Below are 20,968 nucleotides of genomic sequence, written 5' to 3' on the forward strand. Positions count from 1 at the left end.
CTTTTTTCTGTGGCTTTGGTTCTGAAATGTCTGGATTCTAGTTTGTGAACTACAAGTAACTCATTACCATTAATTTTCACATTCCAGGGTTTGAGCAATGTTAGTTAGCCAACGCAGATACTTTGCTGTCAGGGACAATTTTCCTAAGGATAGATTTGTCAGGGACCATCGTCCTTACAGGGATAGCAGAGGTCATTGCCCTAAGGATGTTTACAGAGAACCCACCCCTCATCCCATTATCTTGAGAGCTATCCCTTAACGGAACCCACCCCTTACTCCAATGCTAATGGATCACATCTGTTAAGGGAACCCACCCCTTACTCCAATGTTAAATAATCACATGCTTCGGCTTACACCAGGTGCTGGCTGATGACCTTCAGTTACCTTGGCAGAGTTCCTGCCTACCCCTACCTCCACCCCATTCAAGGGTATATAAGCTGTAACTTTCACCCCAATAAACGGAGACCTTGACAATAGAATCTTGCTTGGTTTCCTTCCTCTTTTCAGCTCATGTCTTGCAGGTTAGCGCCCCTTCAGAGGACCCTGAATAGCTGACCCTGCCGGTGGGGTTACACTTTGCTATTTAACAGAAAGGGAAGCTCTATGTTAAAAGTTCTCAGCATAGGGCACTTGTCCTTGATTGATCTCTTGTGGTATAAGTGAACTCTGGTTCTACCTGTGCTAAGAAGCAGAAGCATGAGGGGAACTTGGCCAACAAAACTTCATTTCAAAAAGGGCTGAGGAGAGGCTGGAAAGATAACTCAGTGGTTAAGAGGGCTTACACTCTCCCGGAAGACCTGAGTTCAGTTCTCAGTGTCCATATTGGTAGTTCACGACTACTTGGATCTCTAGTTCCAGGAGATCCAATGTTCTCTTCTGACCTCCTTGAGCACCACCATACACATGGTATACAAATACACAGATACATTCATTTCTAAAAAGAGAACTAAAGAGCCTTCTAAGACAGAGCATTTCCAAAGACGAATTCAGTCATAAAGCATGTGGCTCAGTCAGAAAGCCTGATAATTCAGAAGGAAAGACTGGGTTTCAGTTCCAACTGCCGATGTATCTCATTTTAAGCTTATTCCAGCCCAGCTCAGGGCTCCCCAAGAATCTACTGAAGAGCCTGGACAGTTTGATAATTGAGGCAAACCTGAAAAACTGGCAGAATTTTGAGCCATTTCTACTAAGGAGATTCCCTTTTTACCACAGTTAGTTAAATGAATGGGAAACCACTTATCCTACAAATTAGAAAGTATTTAGAAAGTATTTGTTATCCTCTATTTTCTTTTTTTTTTTTTTTTTTTTTTTTTTTTTTTTTTTTTTTTTTTTGGTTTTTAGAGACAGGGTTTCCCTGTAGTTTCTAGAGCCTGTCCTGGAACTAGCTCTTGTATACCAGGCTGGCCTCGAACTCAGAGATCCGCCTGCCTCTGCCTCCCAAGTGCTGGGATTAAAGGCGTGCACCACCACCGCCCGGCCTTATCCTCTATTTTCTAAGAAATTATTATGTGCCCCTCATCACTTGTGTAACTTTTGCTAAAACTGGTGAAAATTACAGTTCTTATTTCTTTGTCCTTGACCTAAAAAGGCACAGATCACCACCAGAGAATGGTTTGCATTCTTAGGAGTCATGAAATACTGCTTGAAGGCCGATCCTATGCAATGGAAATGTCCTCCTTTTTTGCAAACTGGCTATCACCTGTGATGAATCGCTACCTATGTTTACTTTTTGTGAACTGAAAGGAAGACAGTGAAAAAAGCACAAAGAACAGTGGCTTGAGTACAATCCTGTCCTTGTCAGAAACCTTCAACTCCAAATACAAAAAGGCAAAAGACAAAAGAAATTTGGACACCAGAATGACTGCTCATGAAACAAAATAAAAGGAATTAGTGCTAGAATAAAAGTTTGGATGAAAAATTAACATATAAAAAGAGAAAGGTAGGCAGGGCAATTGTGTCCCTCCAAAATTCCTGTAAGATTTAATCTTTAAGACCTCTGAAAAAAAAGTGTTTTGAGAGATATGTCAATAGAAGTGTTTTCTCCTTGTAAGAAAAGGAGATTTGAGCATACATGCATAGGGAGGAAAGACTACTTGAAGACTAAGGAGGCCACCATTTGCAAGCCAGGACACCCCTTTTTGACATTGTAGTTTGGGACTTGTGACAGCGATCACAGTGATGATTCACCCTCTCTGTCATAGTCTTTCTTTTTTATTGATTTTTATTGAGCTCTACATTTTTCTCTGCTCCCCTTTCTGCCTCTCCCCTCCCCTTTAACCCTCTCTCAAGGTCCCCATGCTCCCAATTTACTCAGGAGGTATTGTCTTTTTCTACATCCCATGTGGATTAGATCTGTGTATGCCTCTCTTAGGGTCCTCATTGTTGTCTAGGTTCTCTGGAATTGTGATTTGTGGGCTGGTTTTCTTTACTTTATATTTAAAACCACCTATGAGTGAGTACATGTGATAATTGTCTTTCTGTGTCTGGGTTAACTCACTCAATGATGTTTTCTAGCTCCATCCTTTTGCCTGCAAAATTCAAGATGCTGGGTTTTTGTTTGTTTGTTTGTTTGTTTGTTTGCTATGTGGTACTCCATTGTGTAAATGTACCACATTTTCCTTAACCATTCTTTAGTCGAGAGGCATTTAGGTTGTTTCCAGGTTCTGGCTATGACAAACAAAGCTGCTGTGAACATAGTTGAGCACATGTCCTTGTGGCACAATTGAGCACCCTTTGGATATACACCCAAAAATGGTATTACTGGGTCATGAGGAAGGTTGTTTCCTAATTTCCTGAGAAATCACCACACTGACATCCAAAGGGGTTGTACCATCTTACATTCCCACCAGCACTGCAGAAGTTTTCCCTTTGCCCCACAACCTCTCCAGCATAAGTTGTCATCAGTGTTTTTGATCTTGGCCATTCTTACAGGTGTAAGATGGAAACTCAGAGTTGTTTTGATTTGTATTTCTCTGATGACTAAGGATGTTGAACATTTCCTTAAGTGTCTTTTATCCATTTTAGATTCCTCTGTTGAGAGTTAAGTCTGTATTCCAATTTTTTATTGGATTATTTGTTCTTTTGATGACCAATTTCTTGAGTTCAAGTGCACTTCCCACTTTCTCTTCTATAAGGTTCAGTGTGGCTGGTTTTATGTTGAGGTCTTTGATCCATCTGGACTTGAATTTTTGTAGAAGGAGCGGCAAGCTGCATCCTGCCACCTGGCTAGCTTTACACCTGAAATAATTACATGGAAACTATATTCTTTTAAACACTGCCTGGCCCATTAGCTCTAGCCTCTTACTGGCTAACTCTCACATCTTGATTTCTAATAATCTGTGTAGCACCATGAGGTGGTACCTTACCGGGAAATATCCTAACCTGTGTCTGTCTCTGGCTGGAGAATCATGGCGACTGACTCACTGCCTTTTTCCCAGCATTCTGTTCTGTCTACTCCACCCACCTATGTTCTGACCTATCAGGCCAAGAAGTTTCTTTATTAACCAATAAAAGTAACACATAGACAGATGACCCACCTATATCATTTCCCCTTTTTCTGTTTAAACAAAAAAGAAAGGCTTTCACTTTAACATAGTAAAATTACAATAACAAAACAGTTATCAAGCAAAAATTATAGTTACAATATTTATATCTATTTTATCTTTTATCATAACTAAGGAAAACTATAACTATCCATTCTTCAACTCCATCAAAGACTCCAGAACGATATAATATTACCTAAGCAAACAAGAAATAAGTAACTTTCAAAACTCTAGAAATGACAGAGACATCTTGCTGCCTGTACAGTCACCCAAAGTTTCTCTGTATGGTTGGGGCATCCATCTTCAGCCTTCAGACCCATGGTATCCAGCAGACTTTTCCATGAAGCAGGAAATTTCAAAGACAGTTCAGTCACTTTCTGCTGTGTCCTGCAGAATATCTCACAGACTCTTTCATGAATCAGGAACCCTGAAATATCACCTCACCTTTAGGCAAGTTCAGCAGTTCTATCTCTGCAGGTTCTCTGTGTCCAGTTTCTGCAACAGTCCAGGCAAGAGCAGTTTCTTGCCCAAATGGCTATCAAACTCCATAAGTAGTCTCTTCGATGCCCATCTTCCTCTTGAAGTAGATTGGTGCCGCCAGGAGCAGATGTGTCTCATTGTCATGAAAAGTCCTAAGTTATTAAAACATTAAATGCCATATTCTGTAGTCTTTGAGAGATATGAAGAATGCCTATCTGAAATATATCTATGCACATCTAGAAAATCTAACTAACATGACTACAAGCTTGACTATTATCGATGATTATCCATTAACGACCTATATTTCCTAATTATACATTACATTTTTAAATGAACTACACAATCACAATACCTTAATCAAGATCAGAAATACATATACATATAACAAAATTGACCTTAAAATCCATACCAATGCAAATTATTCATATCTATTTCAAGTTTTGTCCATGGTGATAGATATGGATCTATTTTTATTCCTCTACATGTTGATATGCAGTTATGCCAGCACCATTTATTAAATATGCTTTCTTTTTTCCATTTTTTTATTTTTTGGCTTCTTTGTCAAAAATCAGATGTTTGAAGGTGTGTGGGTTAATACCTGGGTCTTCGATTCAGTTTCATTGGTCCTCCTGTCTGTTTTTATGCCAATACCAGGCTGTTTTCAGTACCGTAGTTCTGTAGTAGAGTTTGAAGTCAGGGATTGTGATGTCTCCAGAAGTTCTTTTATTGTACAGGATTGTTTTGACTATCCTGGATTTCCCAGCAAAATTTTTTACAGACCTCTAATGAACGGTACTCAACTTCATATGAAAAAGCAAACAAACCAGGATGTCCTAGTCTTTATGTAGCAGCCTGGCTGACAAGTCCAGTCCTTCCTTTACAAAAAGGAAGCCTTCCCCAAGGATAGAGAGCTGTAATGCTTTCTAGGTTCCTGAGGTTGCAACAGTCTCTATATTCATGCTATCTCCTGATTTTCAAAGCATCCATCACTTGTCTTATGGGAACCCATTTAATGAACAGAGAAAGTGAGTGGTGCAAAGGCTTACAATGCTTGGTGGAATGGCTTACAAGGCTGGGTGTCTCACCAAAGCCCTCTGGTTCAAATGGAGGGCAGGAGCTAAGGTATGATGAGATACACACTCCTCATTTCCAGAGAAGCTGGGGCACCACCTAACTAAGTGGTTAGTCAACTATGTGCCCAGTAAGAAGCAGCCTTGAAGGAAGATGTTCAGTCTCACATGATTTCTGCTGCCCTGTAACAAAAAGGCAGGTGTGTCTTCTGCAGAATCACTACAAAGGCTAACTTCTTTCCTCTCCTTGCTACACCCTCTTCATCAAGGAGATGTAAGCCACTGGGCCAAAGGGAGAACAACTAGTGGGGCGTATAATCTGTGATCTTTGAAACCTGTAACACTAAGAGGAAAAAACTGTATTTCTGACTTTTGCTTTTATCACTAATGACAAAAAATTTTCAATGTTCAATCTCCACATGATAAAATCAAACATTAAATTACAATTAATTACCCTCCTCCTTATACACTTTTATACAGACACACATGAACATACACACACACACTCACACTCACACATTCGGTTATGTCCTTCAGTAAGGAATGAATTTCTCTAAATAAAAAGAATCATCTAAAGACACAGCTGGAAATGGAGTTAGAAGGGAGAAGAGAGTTATAGGATGTGGAAGAATTTGTGAGAGCAAAGATGTCTAATAAGGGTTGTTAGAAAGCTTAATATATAATTTACTGTAACACCACCGTGTCCCACTCCCTCCATGCATAAGGCACCTTTCATGTTATTCCCCTGTTGTATAAGCCTACCTCATTCTAATTCCCTGATTTTATAAACTTCCCTCATTCTAGTCCCCTTACTGTGCCACCTCCCCATATTTCAGCCTCCTCATCATTGTATAAACTCCCTGCATCTATGCCCCTCACTGTATTAGCTCCCTGCATCCTATCCCCCTCACTGTATAAGCCCGCTGCATCATATCCTGCTAACTGTATAAGCCCCATGCATCCTTTCCCCCCTCACTGTATTAATTCCCTGCATCCTTTCCCCATTGCTGTATAAGTTCCCTGTGGTATTTTGAATAGGAATACCTCCCATAGACACATGTGTTTAAACACTACACTTTGCCCATAGGGAGGGGCACTATTATACATCCTTGTTGGAGTATGCTTGGCCTTATTTGAGGAAGTGTGTCACTACACCCAGTGTGATAGACAGTTTCTCCTGCTGACTGCCTATCAAGATGTAAACATCTCAACTTTCTCCACCACCATGTCTGGACATGATGATAATGGACTAGACCTCTGAAACTATAAATCAGCAGCAATTATATGTTTCCTTTATAAGAATTGCCATGGTTGTGGTGTCTCTCCTTGACAATAGAAAGTCTAACGAAGGCACTCTCCCTCTTCCCACCTTACCTACTTTATAATATACCCTACATCTTGTCCTTTCTCTATATCTTCAAAGTATTATCATAGCCTAATGAGTCTTGGGAGGCTTTTCGGTAAAATTTGGAATTTCATAATTTTCCTGTGTCGTAACAAGCTGGGCTGAAATTGAAGTGGGATAATTCTATCCAAACACATTTTGCATAGCTTCACTGGATGGAGGGAAGATGGGATGATACCCAAAGAGTCAAGTTGCTGATAAATGAACAAAAGAACCTGTACATCTTAACAAGTCCACTGGGTTATCCAACACTTCTTAACCAAAGTTACCCAAGGGTTTGCAGCAGTGGCTGGCTTGCTTTTTCTTTCTCTTTCCTTTCTCCCTCTGACTCTCACTCTCTCTACCTATTTCCTTTCTTCTCCCTCACATTTACCCATCTGTATTAGTTACTTTTCTATTGTTGATATAAACCACCATGGCAAAGACAAAACACAGAAGGGAGAGTATATTTGCCTCATGGTTCCAGAGGATTAAGACCTTCATGGTAGAGAACATGGAAGCAATAGGCAGGTGTGGTAGCAGGAGCAGGAAACAGAGAACTCACAGATGGAATCACAAGCACAAAGAACAGACACCAACTGGAAGTCCATTAAATTCCCAAAGCCCACCTCAGTGTCATGCTCCCTTCAACAAAACCACCAACCAAGTTTTCAAATACATGAGCCTTTGGGAGACATTCTTATTCAAACATTCCATTCCTTTTGCCTCCATGGAGTCATGGCTATATCATAATGTAAAATGCATTTAGGCCAACTTCAAAAATCTCTGTAGTCGTTTATAATATCAACATTATTTAAAAGTTCAAAGACTCCATGGAGGCTGAATGGAAAAAAAAAGTTCAAAGTCTCCATTAAAGACCCAAATCAATCTCTTAACTGTGTCCCTTGTAAAACCAAAAGACAAATCACTTCCAACATACAATGGCACAGAATATTTCCATTATTTTCCTGAAGAGGAGAAATGAAAGCATAGTGAGGACATACTGGGCTAAAACTAGGTCAGAATCCATCAGGGAGAACACCGAATTCTGTAGATCCATATCTAATGTCAAAGGGCTTACATTTTTCTACCCTTTCCAGCTTTGTAGCCTGTAACACACTTCTCTCTCTTAAGCTTGTCCAGTGTCATAATCTGTATTAGTCAGGGTTCTCTAAAAGAAGAAAGCTAATAGTGTGTGTGAAATTTCATATTTGTATATATGCACATATATACATACAAAAGATTTATTAGAATTATTAGATTGGGTTACAGGGTATGGTCTAGGTAGTCCAAAAATGACTGTCTTGTCCTTGGAAGGCTGAGAATCCAATAGTTCTTCAGATTACAATGATCACTGTATCTAAATCCCAATAGGACCCTGGAGTCCTAGAGGATTCCTGGAGAGCTGCTGGTCATTAGGCCATGTTGGAGTCCCAAAGAAATTGATTCTAATGTCAGAGAAGAAACGAAGCAAAAAGCATGGTATCTTTCTTCCCTATTCTTTTATTTGGGATGGTATCACCAGGTGTGCCAGATTTAGGGTAGATGTTTTGACTAATAATCAGAAGAGAATCCCTCACAGCAGTGCCAAGCTGCTTGGGATTTAGTTGGTTTTACATGCAGTCAAGTTGACAACCAAGACTTGTCATCATATCATGTAAATTTAAATATCTATACTATATATACTGCTCTGTTTCTCTTTCTCTTTGTGTGTAATATGTGGAAACATATGTATTCATAGGTGCGAGCAGATGGGTGTGTGTGCATATAGAAAATAATAGTCTACAGGCATTACCTGTTTGGTTTGTTTGTCTTTGAGCATATGCAGCAAACATTCTCAATGAGCCATCTCCCCAATCCCCTACTCAGAAATTTCTCTTTCAACCTTTGTAATAACAAATTTTAAATATGCAAATCCAAATACAAGAACGGGTTAAAATATTTTCTGGCAAAACTAGAATATTTGTCAAAAAATGTTAAGTCTTCAAAAATATAAAGAATACAGTAAGATATCAAATATGTGTAAATATTTTCAAACTTTATAGAATGTACAGTTCAAAAAAACAAATGCAATGTAAGCTATAGACTGCAGTTGAACATGTTGTGTCCACATTGTTTACTTAGTTGTAGCACTTTAGTAAGATAAAAAGTCAATGATAAGAGACATTATGAGGAGGAGAGAAACCAACTTTGGTTCAAAAACAATTCTTCTATGACAGTTCACAAATGGAAAAACTGCCTATAATTAGATAAGTGTGACAATCACAGCCCCTGTTTATAGCTCTACTTTTCTCACTTGCTGACAAATGACTCACTGTCTCTCACCTTGATGAAGTACAAAGCCAAGGGGTGAAGGATTTAATCTTTAACAAAAAAGGGGAAAAAAGTTATCTTAGAAGTGGTTCTTAATTATACTGACTATTCTACAGAATCCTCTCAGTCTTTTAAGATTGTTGGTTCCAATTTGTAAAATGAAATCACCCAGGAAACAATCAAATTCAGTCAGAATTTCTAAGAAGGAAAACAGGCTCTCAGTACAAAGATGTTTCTGAGCATTTCTTCAACAAGGCCACAGGTTTTTGTGTAACTATTTCTTGAGAAGTCAATGGCTCTTTACAGGAAATGTGGAGAAATTCAAAGTGATGCCTATGAGTGACTGAGTCTAGCAAGAAAGGCATAAGAAACTGGGGTAGAGTTCAACTGAGATGGCAGACCTTAATTATCACTTCTTACAGGGAAAAGAGTGGGCCTTGGTTGCACAATCCAAGAAGGGAAGACAGAACTTCACAGCCAGCTACCATTTGTTCCTTTGTCCTGTGACCTTCATTGAATGAGATCTCCCTCTTCCGCCAGTAAAGGAGGCATGGTTTCCTGAGTAGCCAGATATGAGGATTAAAGCACCTGCTCATTGTTTATTCATAATATTCAACTTTGCCATCTACTGTTCAAACCATTTCTCCTACCTTCATCCCTGTCTGGGGTTGGAAATCATGGTTCCTGTGCAGCAGTAGCATGACCTTCTTCATCTGCCCACTTCATCTTTAATGTGCTTCCGTAAATAAAACAAATATTTTAGTGGAAAGGCTATCTGCCGTGGGTTGACTTTCTCTGGCTTGAGCCATGTAGTTGCCCTTAAATTCCTCCTGGGTTGGACTCAATCAAATGGAGAACATTCCATAGAACTGTAGAAAATTCTTCTAAAAAGATTAGTCTGAAAAGTTCCCAGTTCAAGCCAGGCAGTGGAGGCACAAGCCTTTATTTATTTATTTATTTTGATTTGCATCTTGGTTTTATTTTACTTCATTTTACATTTTTATTGCTATTTTATTTTTATTATTTCTTTTTTATTTTTATTATTAAAAATTTCTGCCTCCTCCCCGCCTCCCATTACCCCCCCCCCCATTCCCTCTCCCTCTCCTGTCCACAGAGCAGTAAGGGTTCCTGCCCAGTGGGGAGTCCAAGTTCCTCCCCCCTCCAGCCAGGTCTAGGAAGGTGAGCATCCAAACAAGCCACCCCCCCCCCCAAAGCCAGTATGCAAAGTAGGATCCAAATCCAGTGTCATTGTCCTTGGCTCCTCAGCAGCCCTCATTGTCTGCCATGTTCAGGGAGTCCGGTTTTATCCCATGTTTTTTCAGTCCCAGTCCAGCTGGCCTTGGTGAGCTCCGATTAGATCGGCCCCAGAATCTCAGTGGGTGGGTGCACCCCTTGTGGTCCTGACTTCCTTGCTCATGATCTCCCTCCTCTGCTCCTCATTTGGACCTTGGGAGCTCAGTCCGGTGCTCCAATGTGTGGCTCTGTCTCTATCTGCATCCATCCTCAGATGAAGGTTCCCTCACGGTCCTGACTTTCTTTCTCATGTTCTCCTTCCTTCTGCTCCTCGTCAGGGCCTTGGGAGCTCAGTCTGGTGCTCCAATGTGGGGCTCTGTCTCTATCTCCATCCATCGCCAGGTGAAGGTCCTATGGTGATATGCAAGATATTCATCAGTATGGCTATAGAATCTGGCCTTTTCCGGCTCCCTCTCCTCAGCTGCCCAATGAACTAGCTGGGGGCATCTCCCTGGATACCTGGGAACCCCTCTAGAGTCCAGTCTTTTAATAATCTTAAAATGGCTCCCTTAATTAGGATATATGCTCCCATATCCACCCTTCCTATATCCCAAGCATCCCATTCCCCCAAGTTCTCCAGATCCTCCCCTTCATGCTTTTCTCTCCCCATCTCCCCTTGCCCACAACCCACCCCACCCCCAAGTTCCCAATTTTTGCCTGGCAAACTTGTCTGCTTCCAATATCCAGGAGGATAACTATATGTTTTTCTTTGGTTTCACCTTCTTATAGTCTTCTCAAGGATCACAAATTATAGGTTCGATGTCCTTTATTTATGGCTAAAAACCGATTATGAGTGAGTACATCCATGTTCATGTTTTTTGGGTCTGGGTTACCTCACTCAGAATAGTGTGTTCTATTTCCATCCATTTGCTCAAGATGTCATTTGTTCAAGATGTCATTGTTTGCCGCTGAGTAGTACTCTAATATGTACATATTCCACACATTGTCCATCCATTCTTCCACTGAAGGGCATCTAGGTTGTTTCCAGGTTCTGGCTATTACAAATAATGCTGCTATGGACATAGTTGAACAAATGATTTTGTAGTGTGATTGGGCATCTCTTGGGTAAATTCGCAAGAGTGGAATTGTTGGGTCCTGGGGTAGGTTGATCCCGAATTTCCTGAGAAACCGCCACACTGCTTTCCAAAGTGGTTGCACAAGTTTGCATTCCCACCAGCAATGGATGAGTGTACCCCTTACCCCATAACCTCGCCAGCAAAGGCTATCATTGTCGTTTTTGATTTTAGCCAATCTGACAGGTGATTTGCATTTCCCTGATAGCTAAGGAGGTTGAGCATGACCTTAAGTGTCTTTTGGCCATTCGAACTTCTTCTGTTGAGAATTCTCTGTTCAGTTCAGCGCCCCATTTTTTAATTGGGTTAATTGGCATTTTACCGTCTAGTCTCTTGAGTTCCTTATATATTTTAGAGATCAGACCCTTGTCAGTTGCAGAGTTGGTGAAGATCTTTTCCCAGTCAGTAGGCTGCCTTTGTGTCTTAATGACAGAACCCTTTGCTTTACAGAAGCTGCTAGGCTTCAGGAGAACCCAATAATTCAATGTTGCCCTTAATGTCTGTGCTGCTGGGTTATACGTAGGAAGCAGTCTCCTGTGCCCATTTGTTGTAGAGTACTTCCCACTTTCTCCTCTATCAGGCTGAGTGTGTTCCAATTAATATTGAGGTCTTTAATCCATTTGCACTTGAGTTTTGTGCATGGTGATAGATATGGATCTCCTTTCATTCTTCTACAGGTTGACATCCAGTTATGCCAGCACCATTTGTTGAAGATGCCCTCTTTCTTCCTTGTGTACTTTTGGCTCCTTTATCAAAAATCAGGTGTTCATAGGTTTGTGGTTTAATATCTGGGTCTTCTATAGGATTCCATTGGTCGACTTCTCTGTTTTTATGCCAATACCAAGCTGTTTTCAATACTGTAGCTCTGTAATAGAGTTTGAAGTCAGGGATGGTAATGCCTCCAGAAGTACCTTTATTTATAAGATAGCTTTGGCTATCCTGGGTTTCTTGTTTTTCCATATAAAGTTGATTATTGTCCTCTCAAGATCTGTGAAGAATTTTGATGGGACCTTGATGGGGATTGCATTGAATCTATAGATTGCTTTTGGTAGAATTGCCATTTTTACTATGTTGATCTTCCCAATCCACGAGCAAGGGAGATCCTTCCATTTTCTGGTATCCTCTTCAATTTCTTTTTTCAAAGATTTAAAGTTCTTGTCAAATAAATCCTTCACTTCCTTGGTTAGAGTTACTCCCAGATATCTTATGCTATTTGTGGCTATTATAAAAGGTGAAACTTCTCTAATTTCCCTCTCTGCTTCCTTATCCTTTGTGTATAGGAGGGCAACAGATTTTTTGGAGTTGATCTTGTATCCTGCCACATTACTGAAGGAGTTTATCAGCTGTAGGAGTTCTTTGGTGGAGTTTTTCAGGTCGCTTATGTACACTATCATATCATCTGCAAATAACGAAAGTTTAATTTCTTCCTTTCCAATTCAAATCCCCTTGATCCCCTTATGTTGTCTTATTGCTATTGCCAGAACTTCAAGCACTATATTGAAGAGATAAGGAGAGAGTGGACAGCCTTGTCGCATTCCTGAATTTAGTGGGATGGCCTTGAGTTTCTCTCCACTTAATTTGATGTTAGCTGTCGGCTTGCTGTAAATAGCCTTTATTATATTTAGGAATGACCCTTGTATCCCTAATCTCTCCAAGACCTTTATCATAAAGGGGTGTTGAATGTTGCCAAATGCTTATTCAGCATCTAATGAGATGATCATATGGTTTTTTCCTTCAGTTTATTTATATGATGGATTACATTGATAGATTTTCATATGTTGAAACCAGCCCTGCATCTCTGGGATGAAACCTACTTGATCGTAGTTGATAATTTTTCTAATGTGTTCTTGGATTCGGTTTGCTAGTATTTTATTGAGAATTTTTGTTCATGAGTGAGATTGGCCTGTAATTCTCTTTCTTGGTTGTTCACCTGGTCCAGGTTTTAGATTGTTCACCTGGTCCTGGTTTAACTTTGGTATGTGGTACTTATCTAAAAAACTGTCCATTTCTTTTACATTTTCCAATTTTGTGGCATAAAGGCTTTTGTAGTAGGATCTAATGATTCTCTGAATTTCCTCTGTGTCTGTGGTTATGTCCCCCTTTTCATTTCTGATCTTATTAATTTGCTTGTTCTCTCTCTGCCATTTGATTAGTTTGGCTAATCAATCTTGTTGATTTTCTCCAAGAACCAGCTTTTGGTTTCATTGATTCTTTGGATTGTTTTCTGTGTTTCTATTTTGTTGATTTCTGCCCTCAGTTTGATAATTTCCAGTCTTCTACTCCTCCTAGGTGAATCTGCTTCTTTTTTTCTAGAGCTTTCAGGTATGCTGTTAAGTCTCCAATGAGTGCTTTCTCTATTTTCTTTAAGTGGGCACTTAGTGCTATGAACTTTCCTCTTAGCACTGCTTTCATTGTGTCCCATAGGTTTGAGTATGTTGTGTCTTTGTTTTCATTGAATTCAAGAAAGACTTTAATTTCTTTCTTTATTTCTTCCTTGACCCAGGTGTGGTTCAGTAGTTGATTGTTCAGTTTCCATGAGTTTGTGGGCTTTCTGGGGGTAGCATTGTTGTTGAATTCTAATTTTAATCCATGGTGATCCGATAAGACACAGGTGGTTACTAATATTTTTTTTGTAACTGTGGAGGTTTGCTTTGTTACCAAGTATATGGTCAATTTTCGAAAAGGTTCCATGAACCACAGAGAAGAAGGTATATTCTTTCCTATTTGGGTGGAGTGTTCTATAGATGTCTGCTAAGTCCATTTGGTTCATTACCTCCATTAAGTCTTTCAATTCTCTGTTAGGTTTCTGTCTGATTGACCTGTCCATTGGTGAGAGAGGAGTGTTGAAGTCTCCTCATATTAATGTGTGTGGTTTGATGGCTGCCTTGAGTTCTAGAAGTGTTTCTTTTACATAAGTGGGAGCTTTTATATTAGGGGCATAGATATTCAGGATTGAGACTTCATTCTGAAGGATTTTTCCTTTTATGAGTATAAAGTGTCCCTTTCCATCTCTTCTGATTAATTTTAGTTTGAAGTCAACTGTGCTGGAAAATAGTATGGCCACACCGGCTTGTTTCTTAGGTCCATTTACTTGATAAAGCTTTTCCCCACCCTTTACTCTGAGTAGGTGTCTGTCTTTGTGGTTGAGGTGTGTTTCTTGTAAACAGCAGAATGTTGGATCCTGTTTTAATATCCAATCTCTTAGCCTGTGCCTTTTTATAGGTGAATTGAGTCCATTGATATTCAGTGATATTAATGACCAGTGGTTGTTAACTCCTGTCATTCTTTTTTCTGGTAGTAGAGTTTGTGTGTTACCCTTCTTTGAGTTGTGCTGGTGAAAGGTCGCTAGATGCCTGAGTTATTGTGGGCATTGTTGGACTCCTTGGTTTGTGATTTTCCTTCTATTACTTTCTGCAAGGCTGGATTTGTCACTACATATTGTTTAAATCTGTTTTTGTCCTGGAATATCTTGTTTTCTTCATCAATGGTGAATGCAAGCTTTGCTGGATATAGTAGTCTAGGCTTGCATCCACGTTCCCTTAGTGTCTGTATCACATCTATCCAAGACCTTCTGGCTATCATGGTTGCCATTTTGAAGTCAGGTGTAATCTGATAGGCTTCCCTTTATATATTACTTGACCTTTTTTCTTTGCCGCTCTTAATTCTGTTCTTTATTCTGTATGTTTTGTGTTTTGATTATTATATGGCGTGGGGATGCTTTCCTTTGATCCAGTCTATTCAGTGTTCTGTAGGCTTCTTGTACCTTCATAGGAATTTCCTTCTTTAAGTTGGGGAAGTTTTCTTCTATAATTTTGCTGAATATATTTTCTGGGCCTTTGAGTTGTAATTCTTCTCCTTCTTCTACCCCAATTATTCTTAAGTTTGGTCTTTTCATGGTGTCCCAGATTTCCTGGATGTTTTGTGTTAAGAATTTGTTGGATTTGTTTTGTTCTTTAATCTGTGAGTTCATTTCCTCTATAGTATCTTCAGAGTCCGAGATTCTTTCTTCCATCTCTTGTATTCGGTTGGTAATACTTGTCTCTGTAGTTTCTGTTCATTTACTCAGGATTTCCATTTTCAGTCTTCCCTCGGATTGTGTTTTCTTCATTACCTCCATTTCATTTTTCAGGTCTTGTACTGTTTCCCTTACCTGTTTGATTGCTTTTTCTTGTTTTTCTTGGGTATCTTTGAGAGATTTATTTATTTTGTCTACCTTTTTGTTCGTCATCTCCATTTCTTTATGGCAGTTTTTTACCTCCTGTTTAAGGTCCTCTATTATTTTCATAAAGTATTGTTTAAGGTCGATTTCTTCTATTTCTTCTGGAGTAGGGTGTTCAATTCTTGTTGTTTCAGGATGTCTGGATTCTGGTGATGTGATGTTGCCTTTCATGTTGCTGGAGGAGTTCTTGCATTGGCGCCTGCCCATCTCTTCCTTCAAATGGAGCCAGGAAGGATTTGGTGTCTTAAACCAATCTTTGCTGTGACTGAATCTGGTTGGATCTCCTCAGTGCCAGAGCCGGAGCTATTCCTTGCCTCACAATCTGAAGGAGCCTGCACTTCCTTGTTGGAATCCTCAGACCTGCCTGGAGGGCAGCCTCTCACCCCTTTGAGTGGATGGCCTTAATAAAGGAGCAGGACACTTGAATACACTAGGGAAGGCCATCCAGATGGAACTCCATCACACCGGATCAGGGATTCCTGGTAGCCCAGGGATGTGGCAGGGACAAGATGGCCAAGGTGGGGGCAGGGCGGGATGGAGTATCACACAGCGAACCTCGCAGCACAATCTGAAGGAGCCAGCACTCCCTTGCAGGAATCCTCAGACCTGCCTGGAGGGCAGCCTCTCACCCCTTTTGATGGATGGCCTTACTACAGGAGCAGGACACTTGAATACACTAGGGAAGACTTGGGAGAGGCAGGGACGTGAGTACCAAAGACACCCCTGCACCAGGAGCTAGGGGAGGGGGGCTGTGCTCTCTTCCAGTGCATGTTGCCTCAGGGTCGCACATACTCACCCATCCAGATAGAACTCGACCTCACTGGATCAGTGGCACACGCCTTTAATCCCAGCACTCAGGAGGCAGAGGCAGGTGGATCTCTGAGTTCAAGGCCAGCCTTGTCTAAGAGCTAGTTCCAGGACAGGCTCTAGAAACTACAGGGAAACCCTGTCTCGAAAACCCAAAAAAAAAAAAAAAAAAAAAAAAAAAAGTTCCCAGTTCACTGACACTTCACAAGCATGGTTTATCCTACATCTTTAGGAGACCTTTTGCTTTTTCAATTGTTTGCTGTCAAAAATCAATCACATTGTCATCCTTAACTCCTGGAAACTATGAAGACTGATCAGCAACTACCTTTAAGTTGAAGCAAAACTCTTTGGATAGTTGATGCCAAAATAATGATCCAACAGTGTCATATTTCTCTTCACAGCTTTGAACTCACATACACAACCATAAACACTGACAAGACCCCTTCTCCTCCAATCTTCCACTTCCCAGGTCTTCTCCAATTCGTCCATTTGCCTTCCTGAACTGCAACTGATGCCTCTCAAGCACCTAAGAACAAGAAGCCAGATTTTGTAAATATTATTTAATCATGTTAAAACTAAAGTCACTAAAAATGTTATTTAATTTGATTATGATGACTACATGCAAGTTAATATTATATTCTTTGAAAGGAAAAGCAGGTATGTAAATCTGATAAATAAACTTTTAAATAGTACCAATCAATAAAAATAAAATGCCAACTATAATATAATTTTTTTACTAGCTAAAAAGTAATTTGGAGGTTTAAAAAGTGATTTCAATAGACACACAAAAACTTTTAAAGAAATGAGAACAGTTAAATTTAATAATATAGGTTGACCTAACATATTTAAAATTTTGTCATTTTTATATATAATCAATACAAAAATTAGTCTTATTTTACTATTTTTCCAGTGGGTGCTGGACATTAAGTGTGTACTTTACGTTTATAACATATCCCAAAGTGTACCAGGTACAGGAACAAAGTAATTAAACTGTGCATGCACTGGAGTGTGTGTGTTTGTGTGTAATTATCTTTCAGGCTTCACTGAGAAATTGGCAGAGTTGAGTATACCAGAACCTGGAGCCAGTTAAGACCTTAAATAAAATAGTTCTTACATAGAAATCATGTGGCCTTTGCTATACTTGAATCAATGACTGCATTAGTCACACATACATACTAACACAATGTACATGCCCAATGAATAGCTACTGTACTGTTTTTGTTGCTGTTAGGAAACAATAAGGACAACAAAAATGTCTGTACATATTAATTAAAGAGACTATTGTAAATATTTTCAATCTGCATTTATTAGAATTTGTGAGTTGTTAAACCATAGATTCAGATTTCTCCATGCATACAATTTAATATATGGTAAGAGAAACATTAAAAAGTCAAAACAAACAGAGAAAAATTCAACCTTCAGTAGACTGGATTTTAAAAACTCAATATATGGATCAAAATCAATTATATCCTATATCCTTCCTTTATAAAACAAAATAAACACTAGATTAAAGATATAAATTCTAAGTTTTGAAGTATATCTAGGGAAATATCTGTAATATGGTAGTAGAATAAAAAATACTTAAGATTCATAAAATGGGGCTTGAGGTGTGGCTCACTTGGCAGCATTCATGTCCGACATGCACAAACCCTGGCTTCAGTCCCATCGCCTGAAGTCTGAGCACAGTGGTACACAGCCCTCAGTAAGTAGAGTCAGGAGGATCAGGACTTCAAGGTCATATGCAGCTACAGTGTAAATTTAGTTATACTGAAATCAGAGCTTTCTCTTTTATAATTAATATCTATGTTACAAAAAATTACATTCTCGTGGAAAGACCAATAGTGTTTGAAGCTGCCAAGGTATTCATATCTTAGCCAAAGATCTTGAAAACCAAAAGAAAAGGAAATGATGAGCATCCACTAGAATTGAATTATGAAAAATTAAAAAATAATAATGGACAAATTAGGAGTAACTCAAACTCACCAATAACCAAGAAAAGCAGAGTTAACAATGAGACAGCATTTTAGAGCTGCCAAAGCAATAAATATTAGTTTTTTATTATGCCCATTACTGTTGAAAATGTTAGTAAAGGGGAAGGTCACACATTTCTGATGACAGGAAAGGTTGGAGTCACTCAAGTCCAATGTGGCAGTAGATCACCCTTGAAATTCACTGCTCAGAAAGCTGCAATCCAGCACATTCATTTATGGCTATAGATCTAAGAAATTCTCTCAAAATCCATTCTATGACATTTGCAAAACAGACACGCAGAAGACTTGTGTTTCTTGAAAAGCGGAGGCAAGTTACACAAATGCCACATTTTACATTTGAAATTTTGCAAATGTGATTTAAAAAAATACCTACATATCTCAAAAGTACAAGTCAGTCAGAGGAAGGGGTCAGAAATAAAAAAGGCCAAGAGGAAAGAAGAGAGGAGAGGAGAATTGCTAGCACTGAGCATGGTAATGTATCATCATACAGTGAGCAGGCTTGGGAGTCAAAGGAGAACTATAGTTGTATATTATAGCAAGGAATTACTAAAAACATGATAAATGATTATTCTGAGTTGCAATTAAGTGATGTAGAAAAATGTTAGTGTTTGTGGATAATAATAATATTCAATCTTTCCTTTTGCTGTTATAATGTGGTTGTGATAAAGTTTTCTTCAAGTCCAAGGGAGGTCACAGAGCACATGACTGGCTGACAATATGTTTAATGGTTGACATTGCTGGTAATTTTCAAAGGGCAGCAGATGAACTAAGTGACTGTATAGAGATATTTTTTGGAACTGCTTCACTCTATGTTTTTTGCCTTTCAATATTACTTTCTTTTCATTTGTTTACTAAGGAATTCTGCTCAGTTTTGAAGGCTGAGTACAGGAGATACCCCAAATAAACATTGAGATTAAAGGCATAAATTCTCTCATGTAACTCCTACATCAAAATTCATAAACCAATAATATTTTTGATAAACCCTGAACACAAATGGGAGTTGCTTAAATCTGCTGCAACTTGTTTTCTTTGTTCACCAGCCACATACAAGTCTGACTTAGCCTCGTGTATTCAGGAATATTTTGCTCACAACACATATCATGTTTGTTCTGCTGTCTCCTTACCAGCCTCATGCTTATGCATATAATCTTCTGTTTACTAATAGACAAAGCTGCTCCTCTTTTGTAAAACCTTCTCACTGCAGGCAAATGAAGGCTTCTCTATTTGGGTTTTTTGTTGTTGTTGTTGTTACCTCCAAACAGAGAAGACTTCATTTGTCTAAAGTGAGATTGTCTTTATGTCCAGTACCTTTCCAGGGTGTCCAACCCAGACAAAATGTCCTTAAATTCAGTCATTATTCTATTCTTCATATAAGCATCAGGCACCCTTTCAGAAGCCTTGGAGTCCACATTTACGATCCATAGGCATAGTACCAACCAATCTTCAAGTCACAAACTATGGTCAGTGTATATATTAGTTTTCTCTCTGCTGTGACCAAATCACTACCAGAAAGCAACTTAGGAAAAGAAGTGTTTACATGCTCACAGCTTCGTCCATCGTGCTGCAGAAAGCGTGGGTGGGATGTGTGAGGCTACTTGTAGTCTAAGCGACTAGGGAGCACAGAGGTGATAACGCTGATGCTCAGCTGACACATCTCTCATCTTTTTCTGTCTTTGTGTTGAGATTCCGGCCCATGGTATTGTGCTACCCACTTTCAGGGTGTGTTGTCCCTTCTCTGTTAAGCCTCTATGGAAACATCTTCACAGGAATGCTCGAGCTCTATCTCCTAGATGATTCCAAATACAGTTAACAACAAATATTAACCATCACAATGAACTTTCCCAACCTTGACGATGGTATCGCACTTTGCACACCTTCCAATCTCTGAGCCTTGGAAACCACATGCAAGTGTGATGTGCATGAAAATACCTGAATTGCATGGTGTGTTGAATTCAGCCTTGCAATAAGATATATTGTTTATGAAGGTACTTCTGGCCATTTCTTTGACAGTTTTATAGCTACGATGTCAAAATTCCTCCCTGAAAACCCTCCCAGGTACTTCTGCTTTCTCCCTTTCAAATATTTGGCCTGAGATTTCATTGATTGCTGCACATTTATATAGGTGTGTGTATGTGTGTGTGTGTTTATGTTTCCTTGGTTACCTGTAGTTCATTGTTTGATTTCTCAGAACCCTAGAGTCCTTCACTATATCACTCTCCTCATCTCTAAGAAGTGATTAATCATTAATCTAAAGCCAAAAATTGACTTGGAATGCTGGCTACGCTGATTTGTATTTGTATCCTTTTGAGTGAATTTCTTAAATCTCTCTATCTCTTTTTCTTCAATGTTATTTGGAGAAAATAGTAAGAATGTATCATAATTTGATATGAGGATTAAAAAACATGGTAAATATTCATTTTGGTTTTGTTATTGTTACTAATATGACAAAACTTCTGTAGAATGTACTAGCTTTGCCAAAATGGAAGCAGAGCTTTTGTATCTAACTTACAAACATTCAGTCATCTATTATACCACTGAGTCAGAAACAAAGGTTCTATACCCAAACCCTGAACAATGGATGCTTTGTGTCTCACTCTGCCATTTTCTATAACTTAGTCAGTTAGGACCAAGCCTTTCAGAGATTCCTGGTCCCTAATATCTCATTTCTATTTTCAACTTTCACAACTCCCAGCTCTTAAACTTCTCCTCAACTCAATTATCTGCACTCTTAAGAAGGGCAAACCCAGAAACAGGTAGGAAAACATCAGGAATGAGAGTGTGAGCTCCTTTGTCAAA

This window comes from Arvicola amphibius, chromosome 11 (assembly GCF_903992535.2).
Source record: "Arvicola amphibius chromosome 11, mArvAmp1.2, whole genome shotgun sequence".
NCBI lineage: Eukaryota > Metazoa > Chordata > Mammalia > Rodentia > Cricetidae > Arvicola > Arvicola amphibius.